This window comes from Arvicanthis niloticus, chromosome 13 (genome assembly GCF_011762505.2).
Source record: "Arvicanthis niloticus isolate mArvNil1 chromosome 13, mArvNil1.pat.X, whole genome shotgun sequence".
Classification (NCBI taxonomy): domain Eukaryota; kingdom Metazoa; phylum Chordata; class Mammalia; order Rodentia; family Muridae; genus Arvicanthis; species Arvicanthis niloticus.
The window spans coordinates 75,466,987-75,476,743 of record NC_047670.1 but is presented as its reverse complement, the minus strand read 5'-3'; the positions used below and the strand labels follow the sequence as shown (position 1 = coordinate 75,476,743).

At 50.5% G+C, this 9,757-nt stretch overlaps 1 long non-coding RNA gene across 1 annotated transcript; it reads left to right on the top strand.

Moving 5' to 3' along the window:
• On the top strand, positions 1-5,062 carry LOC143434172 (uncharacterized). Its single transcript, XR_013103504.1, has 5 exons — positions 1-136; positions 414-489; positions 699-953; positions 2,886-2,985; positions 3,607-5,062. It is a non-coding gene; the product is annotated as an uncharacterized LOC143434172 (long non-coding RNA).
• Positions 5,063-9,757: the final 4,695 nt, after the last annotated feature.

The following is a 9,757-nucleotide window of genomic DNA, read 5'->3' as shown; positions in this document are numbered from 1 at the left end:
CAGGCTCTGGGAGTGAGCGGGTGCAGAAAGCCGGAGAGGGTCCTGTGCTCTGCCAGCTGAGCTATACCCTCAGCCTTACTCGGTTGTTTATTTTCTGTGGTTCTGGGAATGTAACCCAAGGCTGCTCACACTGTAGGTCAGCATTCTGCCGCTAAGCGATAGCCATACCTTTTTTATGTTTCAAAGTGAAACAAAGTCTGTACAAGTTCTGGAGACTAGTATAGAACTCACTCTGTTGCCCCAGGCAAGCCTTGAATTTCCAATCCCCCGGCCTCAGCTCCATGAATAACTGGGATTACAAGCAGGCATCACCAGGCTTGACAGCTATTAAAAGATACAGAAATGGGTGGTCATACTTATCAAAATCATGATATTTATTTGTTTGTTTGTTTTGTTTTGTTTATTTATTTTAGTGCTGGGAATGAAATACAGCTCACCTTAAACCAGTTGGTCTTCAGAAGTGTGTCCAGGGGTCTCTCAGGAATAAAGGTTTGTGCCTGATGCCTAGAGGGTGTGTTTGGCTCTCCCCAATCCAGTGGACATCAGAGTGTGTGGGTACATCCCTATGCCTGAGGATAGTTGGGTGGGTCACAACACCAGTGACTCGGTGGGCTATGGTGAATGGGATAGAACAGCTGTGGGGTTCTGGGCCCTGAGGCCTCTGTCCCTAATATATCTTCCTGCATCCCTTTGCCCAGTGTCTTTGGCTCCCCTTCCTCTTCACCTGAGAGCCCTTGGCGGAGGACCCAGAAGAGCCCAGTGCCCAGACATGCTTATGGGCCTCTCCAAGGACAATAAAGGGTTTGCTGTGGAGGAAGCCCTGGCTGTCAGCCTCCCACGGGGCTGCAGGTGGGCTCAGAATGGCTGTGGGCAGCGTTGGGAGTGCAGGCTGTGAACAAGATGAGCCACCGAACACTCACACCATAAACGCCCAAACACGGAGCCGAGCCACGGTAGGAGTTTCCCTGTAGCCCAGACAGGGCCACTTCCCGGGAAGGGCTGGGGAACCTGAGCTATGGCAGGCCCTCAGGTCACTTGAGGAGCAGCTGGCCGGCAGCTGATGATCCTAAGGTCCATCCATCATGCCCCCAAGCCCATTCTGCTGAGCCATGATTATTTCCAAGTGTGGATAGAATTCGGATTATATAACAGACTAGAAGCTAGAAGATGAGTCGAGGGGTGAGGTGCTTGTGGCAGGCTTGGGACTGTTCTCACCTTCTCCAGTCAGAGTAGCACCTCAGAGTGTAGGAGGAGCCGAGGCTAGAAGGAGGATCAATCACTGAGGAGAGCTACACAACCTGTCAGCCTGCTTCCTACTTCTGGATCCAGAAGATAGCCCATCCTTCCTTCCCACGCATTAAACCCGCTCTCCCAAGCTCTGCCTTGCTCAAATCTACCCTGCTGCTCTGAGAGAATCCCATGGCAGTTCCCACAGCTCTTCATTCTCCCGTGGATATGGGAGGTATAGCTCGGGAGGCATGCTGTGAGAAGCAGGTAGTCCGGACTCAAATACACATTCATGGTATGCTTCCAATGGGCTTTACTATAAGGAATTGCAACAATATCTTCTTTGAGGTGTGGTTGTGACTTCAGAGACAATTCCAGGGGACAAATCGCTGTGGTTTGAACGCCAGTTCCTTCCACCTGAGTAGACTACAAACCAGCTACTTAATGCCTCATCTTCATGAGTAGAAACATATCAGGGGTACCACCTTCTCCCCCGAGTCATGAGGATCTGAGCAGTTTGTATGCACGATGCACTTAAACAGCTCCTGGCCCAAGGTCAGCACTGTGTAAGTGTTGGCTATAATTAGACAATATTTTCGGATTGCTTTCCTCGGCCTTGGCTCTAATAAGCACTTGGTGAAAAGCACTTGTTATTTTTAACTTCCTTCTCCCTCGCTACCTTAATCCCTTCCATAAACCCACCTTCCTTTAGCCTCCCAGCAGTGAAAGTGTGTGTATGTTACATCTCTCTAATGTTTACACTTACAGAACACTTCTGTTCCGACCTCACTGCAAACCTCGGAGCTAGCTAGCAGCGCATTCAAACGATTGCTGTCATTTTGCAGAGCCAGGGACAGGGTGTGATCTGTCTAACGACACCAGCTGCTAAGGGGTGTGTCTAAGCCACCTAGCAGGGTATTTTGACCTCAGGCACCAGGAGCTTGCTTCTGGATGATATGGCCCTGGGCATGCCAGCTTCAGGCTGCCAGGACAAATTAGCCGGGGGAGGGAGGTGAGCTCCTACTGGTTCCAGAACTGGGAGCACTCCCAAGTGGGAAGAGAAGAGCCTATGGGCTTTATAATTCTCTCTCATAGCACCCAGAGGCTTACCAGGAGCTGTGTGGCAGTGTCCTCTACTGGCCATAAGTGGTACTGCTGGCTTTTAGAAGAGAGAAAGGTGATACTATATACTCATAGTCATACAAAATACCCAACGCCTTTGGGGTGCCAGGTCCTCTCTTAGGAACCACAGAGGTCACATGAAACTCTCAAAAAGCACAGGGCATGGGGCATGGGCCATGGGGTATGGGGCATGGGGCATGGGGCATGGGGCATGGGCCATGGGCCATGGGCCATGGGGCATGGGGCATGGGGCATGGGGCATGGGGCATGGGGCATGGGGCATGGGGCATGGGGCATGGGGCAACTACTTGATAAAGAGACCCAACATTGACCTCTGGTTTCCACATATTCACACACACACACACACACACACACACACACACACACACACGCAGGTGCACCCACAGGCATGTATGTACACATATGAACAAGCACACACACAAAGCACTGGGCGTGGTGACACATATCTGTAATCCTAGCACTAGAGAGGCAGGAGGATCTGTGTAAGTTCAAGTCTAACCTGCTCTACCTATCAGTTCCCAGGCCAGCCAGAGTTACATAATGAGACCTCTTCAGAACAGAACAAAAACAAGACAAAAAAATTGAAGTCAGCCTGTGCTATCTATTGAATTCCAGGTGAGTCTGGGATACATAGCAAGATCCTGTCTTTAAAAGCCCTGGTCTTTCATGGAAATACATTATTCTATTAAAGATATATATATATGTATATATATATATATTCCTTTATATATATTCATATATGTGTGTGTATATATGAATATATATATTTGTGTGTGTGTATGAATATATATATTTGTGTGTGTCTGTGTGTGTGTGTGTGTGTGCATAAAGTGTAACAAGAGCATAGAAAATAACGAGAGGTGAGAGAGTATCAGCGAGTTCAGTGACCAAGGACATCATGGCTTGCAGAGGCAGCAGAGTAGCAGGACCTGGGTGAAATGAGAGATTTTGCCACTGTCTGGGCAAAGGCGTTGGCGACAGAGGGAGAGTCAGGCCGATGGTGCGGTTCAGCGGGGAAATGCCAGGTGCACCAGAAAAACAATGAGGCCACTCACGGCTGGGAAGAGAGCCCAGTCAAAGAGACAATGTCTTCCGGTCCTTTCTTTCCTTGACGGCACACGAGGAGGGGCACCAGGCTTTTAACCAAAAGTCATTTCTTGGAGAGAAAAAGGGAAAGAAAAAGTCAGGACACAAAATGGCATGTAATTAAAACTTCCCCATTTACCTTACTTACAGGCTTAGAAAACGGGCTGATGGGACTGGTGAGATGATCACCCATGGGGAAGAGAATTGACTTCCACAGGCTGTCCTATGGCCTAGACCCACGTGCTAAACAAACAGATAAAACATAATAATTATTTTAAAAGAAAATAGACTGATGTTGATATATCCTGTGGTAGTGTGCTGGGACCCGCTCTCAAGAAAGAGAGAGAAAGAAAGAAAGAAAGAAAGAAAGAGAGAAGAGAAGAGAAGAGAAGAGAAGAGAAGAGAAGAGAAGAGAAGAGTGGGCTGAAGCCCGGAAGCCCCCTAGGGGCCCGGGTGACAAGGTGATCAGGTGACAGTGTCGGAGTGTGGCAGCAGAGGGCAACACCGCTCTGCCAGGAGGCGGGGACCACAACCCTTGCCTGTATCCCACTCCCGGGTAGGAAGAGACCTATGCTTCAGGTTGGAGTTTGGAAGTGGGAGGGCGGCTATCCCCACAGGGGAACACGATGCCTGTGAGGTGGGAGTCCACGCTGGAGTGGTGGGGTGGAGTAGACGTGGACAAAAAGGGCCCAGGTGGGCAAGAAGGTCCTGGGTGTTCACAGCCTGTGCAAGAAAAGCCTGGCTTGTGCGAAGGCCCAGGTGTGCAAGAAGGGCCCAGCAAAGGAGGAGAGGGCCTTGTCGCATCTCCTGGACTTCTTGAGGCATTGAGTTTGGTTGCTGTGGGACGGCGGTTACTCACTTGGGCGCCGCCACCTGCTTCCCTCCCAGCTCCCTTGGGAACACTAGGCAGAGTCCTCATGTCCACCCACACCCTGCTCGTGGCGGCTCCGCCTCCAAGAGAGAGCCTGCCTCTGCAATTCAGCCGTCAAACTCTCAGTCTTAAGAGCAGGCGAAGGTGGTGAGGGCGATGCCCAGCTGACTCTACTGGGGTGTCGCCTCTCCATTCCATCCCACTTTAACCAGGCCTCGAACTTGCATGTCAGCCCTGCAGTGTCTCCCACGGCTGCTGGGCTGCAAACCTCCATCACTAGCTGGAGTCTGATTTTCTACTACCGACACTTAACTGTTGGTCTACGGATGAGCCCAACGTACTTCCCGCTTCTGCTCCGGTGTCCACCTCCTCCCCCAACCCAGAGCACTGGCAGCACCCAGCACCCCTGCAGGTCCTACGTATAAGTTGTGACCAGTGTCCACTGGTTGGACACTGGACGTCTCTAAGGGCATCTTCACCTTACAAGCATTTCATGCAACAGTATGGAGGGATTCCAGGCCAGTGAGAGGCATAGTTCTCCCTGGTTTCCCAATCCCCAGGGAAGATATACCTCGATAACTCTATCAGTACTTGCAGTTCACGGTACTGGTGGGTATGGATTCTAGATCTAGCATGTAGATCTGGAATAATCTATATTCAAAATCCTATCAATACATCCTTACCATACTATCTGGAGGGTTTTGTTTTTTGTTTTTTGGGGTTTTTTGTTTTTGTTTTTTTGGGTTTTTTTGAGACAGGTTTCTCTGTGTATCCCTGGCTGTCCTGGAACTCACTCTGTAGACCAGGCTGGCCTCGAACTCAGAAATCCTCCTGCCTCTGCCTCCCAAGTGCTGGGATTATAAGCAGCCCTGGTCTTTCTCCTTCTCCTCCCCAACCCTATCATTAGGACGCTTTCTACATTGCCCAAGCTGACTCCTGTGCTCCAGAGCCCTCCTTTGCCAGCCTTGGAAGTAGCTGGCACTACAGGGGCACACTACTCTACTCAGCTTTAGGGTTCTTTGAAAAACTCAGATGCCCTGGCACTAGCCCAGAGCACCTGGGCCATGACGAGGGGGATGAGAGGGGAGGGGCCATCCTCTGCTGCACTTGATAATACTTGTTTGACCAGAGAATATAGGGTTGGAGCTGACGGTCCATAAGAGAGGAATCTGGAGAATTCCAGACTGTCCTCTAGTTGCTGTGTACAGTTGAGGGTTGTCACCCTAAGAGCTTTTTGAATGAACCTGAGAATCTGGGTGAGTCTGGGTGATACACACTGACCAGGAGTTCCCAACAGAAGTTGTTGGGAAAGAGGCTCAAAGGTAACATTTGTGTAACTTTTACTTTTTGTACAAATTTGCATGTTCTCTCTTGAAGGGCCAGCATCCAGGAAGGGAAGACTGGCTGAGGCTGAGGTCTCTCCTTAGGGTAGAAATTGCAGTGTCTAGCAGGTTAGCCAGCGCCCCTCCTCCCCTGCCCAGTGAAGTCTGGGGACTCTCAGGCTCCGACTATGTTGGTGGGAGTCAAGTGAGTCCAATATCTTGGATTTATTATCTGTTTCTCTTCAATCTCCCACTCAATGCCAGGCCCTGAGCTAGCAGGCTGAGGAGAATGAGGTACGGATTCCTCCCTTGATCGCCTGTAAGCTATGAGACATAGGGAAAGGCAATGGGAAGTGATTCTGAGAAAAGACTGGGGGACAAGGAAGGCTCCAGATTCTTGGAGTGTGGAGCAGGACAGAAAGGGCAGGATCTAGAGGTGCAATGTTCTGGGCCACCACCAGAGGTCAGCACTCTGCCCTATTATCTCTGAGCCTTGGGTCCTTCCATCTCCTCATCAACGTAGGACCAGGGCCGCCTCCCAGTCAGACAACTTGATGTCTCTCTTGACCTTGGGGAATTTGGTATCTCTCTCATCTTTCCGCTGTCTGGTGAACAGAAAGTACCTCCCAGGTCTCACTTCTCTGGCTGACACCCAGCTTTAAGTTCTCTGGTGTGGTTTTACTGAGGGAACCAAGAGTATTGTGGAGTCACTTCTTCCAGCAGATATGTTTTTAATGTACCGACAAAGCTCTTTTCCATGCCCAGGACCCTTTCATGTGCCCCAGAAATAAGTTTTAAGAGCCTACTCCTCTCCTAGACCGTGATAGGAATGTTTTCATTCACAGGGAAATTTGATCTCCTTAACCGAATAGCCTCCTCTGTGATCAAGCACATCTCAGACGCTGCCTGCTCTTTCAAATCTACCTTCTGTCTACCTCTCCTACCCCCATTCTCCTCCCACAAGTGAGGCTTATGGGTTTACGGTCTCAACCCAGTCCTCACCGATTCTTTGACCCTGACCTCATACCCCCCTCCTCCAGGAACCCTTCCTCCCCTGCCCCAAGGTGAGGGGGGCAGGAGATGGTGCCTAGCTCTATGGGAACCTCAGACAGAACCCCATATGGAAGGTTGTGTCTTTTCCCACTGTGTGTACCCCTGCAGTGGTGCTCACTTTCGTCCCTAGAATTTCTGGGGGCCCCTCATGGCCCCGGGCAGAGCAGAAGGCGGCTAGGAGGGGGAGGGAGTCAGGGCAGGGGAATACCGACCACAAAATACTGCAGTCCCCGCTCCTTTCCCACACACCCCCACCCCCTCTGCCAAACACGATCCCTGGGTTAATTTTTAGCAACAGAGCTGGCACATTAGTCACTCCCTGTCACCCACCTACACGGCAGGAGGCTGGTGCCGTCATCCATCAGCTGAGAGGTGGGATCCGGCCCCACCCTGGACCACTCTCCCCCTCTTTGGGGTGTATAAGACCAACTGGGTAAGAGCCCTTTCAGCCTGGGCAAGGGGTACCGATATCACTCTCATACCAGCTGCATGTCAGAGCGTGGCAGAGCGCTAGGAACAGGCTGGGGTTGGGAACCTGCCCAGGGAACAGAAAGCAAGAGTGACCCAGGAAGCCTGTACACCCTGCAAGGGCTAACCTGTGCCAGGCAGCTGGTCTCCTGGCAGCCTTGGGCTCTGAGAACAAAGGTGTGAGGGGCCTCTTTCCCTAGATGTGAGTTTAAGGATGCTGAGCCTCAATGCAGAGCAGCTGTTCAAACACAAAAGCTTGGAGAAGCTGTTTTCCTCCCAAAGCAGAAAAGACACAGAGGCAAGCCGCAGGTGCCACAACGGGAACCACCACCCAGCCCCAGGGGACATCATAAGAGGAGCTCTTAGATGCCAGCTGCAGGTGAAGCAGAAGAGGGGCTGCCTCTCCCCACCTCCAGGGCTCACAGGTGCAGAGGCTGTGTTTGCCCCTATCCAGCTGTAAGCCCAGGAGGCTCGCAACACTCACACCCTCTTGAGCTTTTACTGAGCACTTGCTGGGGGGCGGGGCATGGGCTGGGGGCGGGGCATGGGTGAACCCCTTCAGGGGCTTTACTAACTGGCTCACAGTTGATTCTCATCTTCTTTTATTTTTGCCGTGCTGGGGACTGAACTCAGGACCTCACACACTTGAAGTCTCTGGCACTGAGCCACACCCCAACCCGGAGCTGCAACCTTATAAAAGGCTTTGTCCCTACTCCAACCATGGCAAAAGACAGAGTCAAGAGTATCAACACAGGAAGTGGATATAATTACCAAGCCAGAGAAAGAGCCATGAAGAAGATAAACAAAGGGGCTTGAGATTTAGAATAAGGGAACGGTAACTGTTTCTGGTGGGCTCTGAAAAAAAAAACCTTAGAGGAGGTGATGTTAAGCCAGGACCTCAGGACAAGGAATCGATCCAGAAAAGTATTCCAGGCATATAGAGTGGCATAGACAAAGGCTCCAGGGCCAGAAGCCAGAGAAAGCCTGGCGTCACTGAGGAACTGGAACACAAAGGGTAGTTTGGTGTAAATATCTGTGGCGTGAGAGGAGAAAGAGTTAGAGATGGCAGAGAGACATATGAAGAAGATCCCATGGGGTCGGATGCAGGTCGTCCCAACATCACGTGGTTGGGTTTGTGGCCTACACAAGGGTTCTAATGGCTGCATGACTGGGCCCATAGCTTTCTGTAATGTGGCAGCTTAGAGTGAGGCGACAGATAGACAGGTTGCAGTAAAAAAAATTTAGCTTCATGTTTTTAATTCCACAGGACGTCGTGTTGGGTTTGAAGCAGAGGGTTGAGGTTTGATTTATTCAGAGAAATGGGGAAATGATGAGGCCAGGCATTGTGGCAGATCTCTGTGAGTTCAAGACCAGGCTGATCTACAAAGTGAGCTCTAGGACAGCCAAGTCTACACAGAGAAATTGTGTCTTGAAAACAAAACAAAACAAAACAAACAAAAGGTACATGCCTTTAATCCCAGCACTGAATTCCAGGATAGCCAGGGCTACGTAGAAAGCCCTGCCTCAAAAAAATTTTTTAATTAAAATATTATGTATTTATTATTGTATGTGCAGTTTCTGTATTTCACACAGTTGCACGTGTGCTGTAGCCTCCACAGGGGTGTCACAGAATGACCTTCAGGAGTTGGTTCTTTCTTCCACTGTGACCCCAGGGATCAGACTTACGTCATTAGGTGTGCTTTATCTGCTGAAGCGGTTTTTTTTTTTTACAAGACTTTTTTTTTTGTTTGTTTGTTTGTTTGGTTTTTGTTTGTTTGTTTGTTTGTTTTGAGACTAGGTCTACTCTTGTAGCCCAGGCTAACCTCAAACTTGCTGTGTAGTCAGCTGAGGCTAGTCTTGAACTCCTGACCCTTCTGCTTCCACCTCCCAAGTGGTCTGGAGCCAGCTCTGGGTTTGCTTTTGAAAGGGTCACCTGACTGCTGGAAGGCTGACAGTGAGACTGTGGAAAGAGGTGGGGCCCACTCCAGGAAGGTAAGTACAGACTGTAGAATGGGGTATGCCCAGGGAAGGCTCCACCTAGACTTCTCTCAAAGCCACAATTGAATGCTGGCCACTGCCACGGGACAGCAATCTTAGGTGCCAGACCCTGCTCTGATGCTAGCTTGCTGTGTGACTGCCCTTACCCTGTTGCTCAGCAGGTTGCTTCCTGGATGTGGTTGGTTGGGAACATGCTGTATTGAGGGTCTTCTGTGCTAGGATTGGCCAGGAAGTCCTGAGCCTGCTGCAAGGGACATACACCCTCCTGAGTGGGGAGGAGGACATACACCTTCATAAGTGGGGAGCACTTACACCCTCCTGAGTGGGGAGGAGGACATACACCTTCATGAGTGGGGAGGAACTACACCCTCCTGAGTGGGGAGGACATACTTTCATGAATGGGGAGGACTGGTCAACCACCAAACCCATGAACATCAAGACAGTTCCAGATGGCGATTCATAGTGTGATGCAAACAAGCCTAGGCTGTCACAGAGGGCATGGCCCCATTTGACTTAATAGGCAGGCCTTAGAGAGAGATCAAATACAGAAGGGGTCTTTAGTGGAAAAGCCAATGCAGAGGCCTGAAGG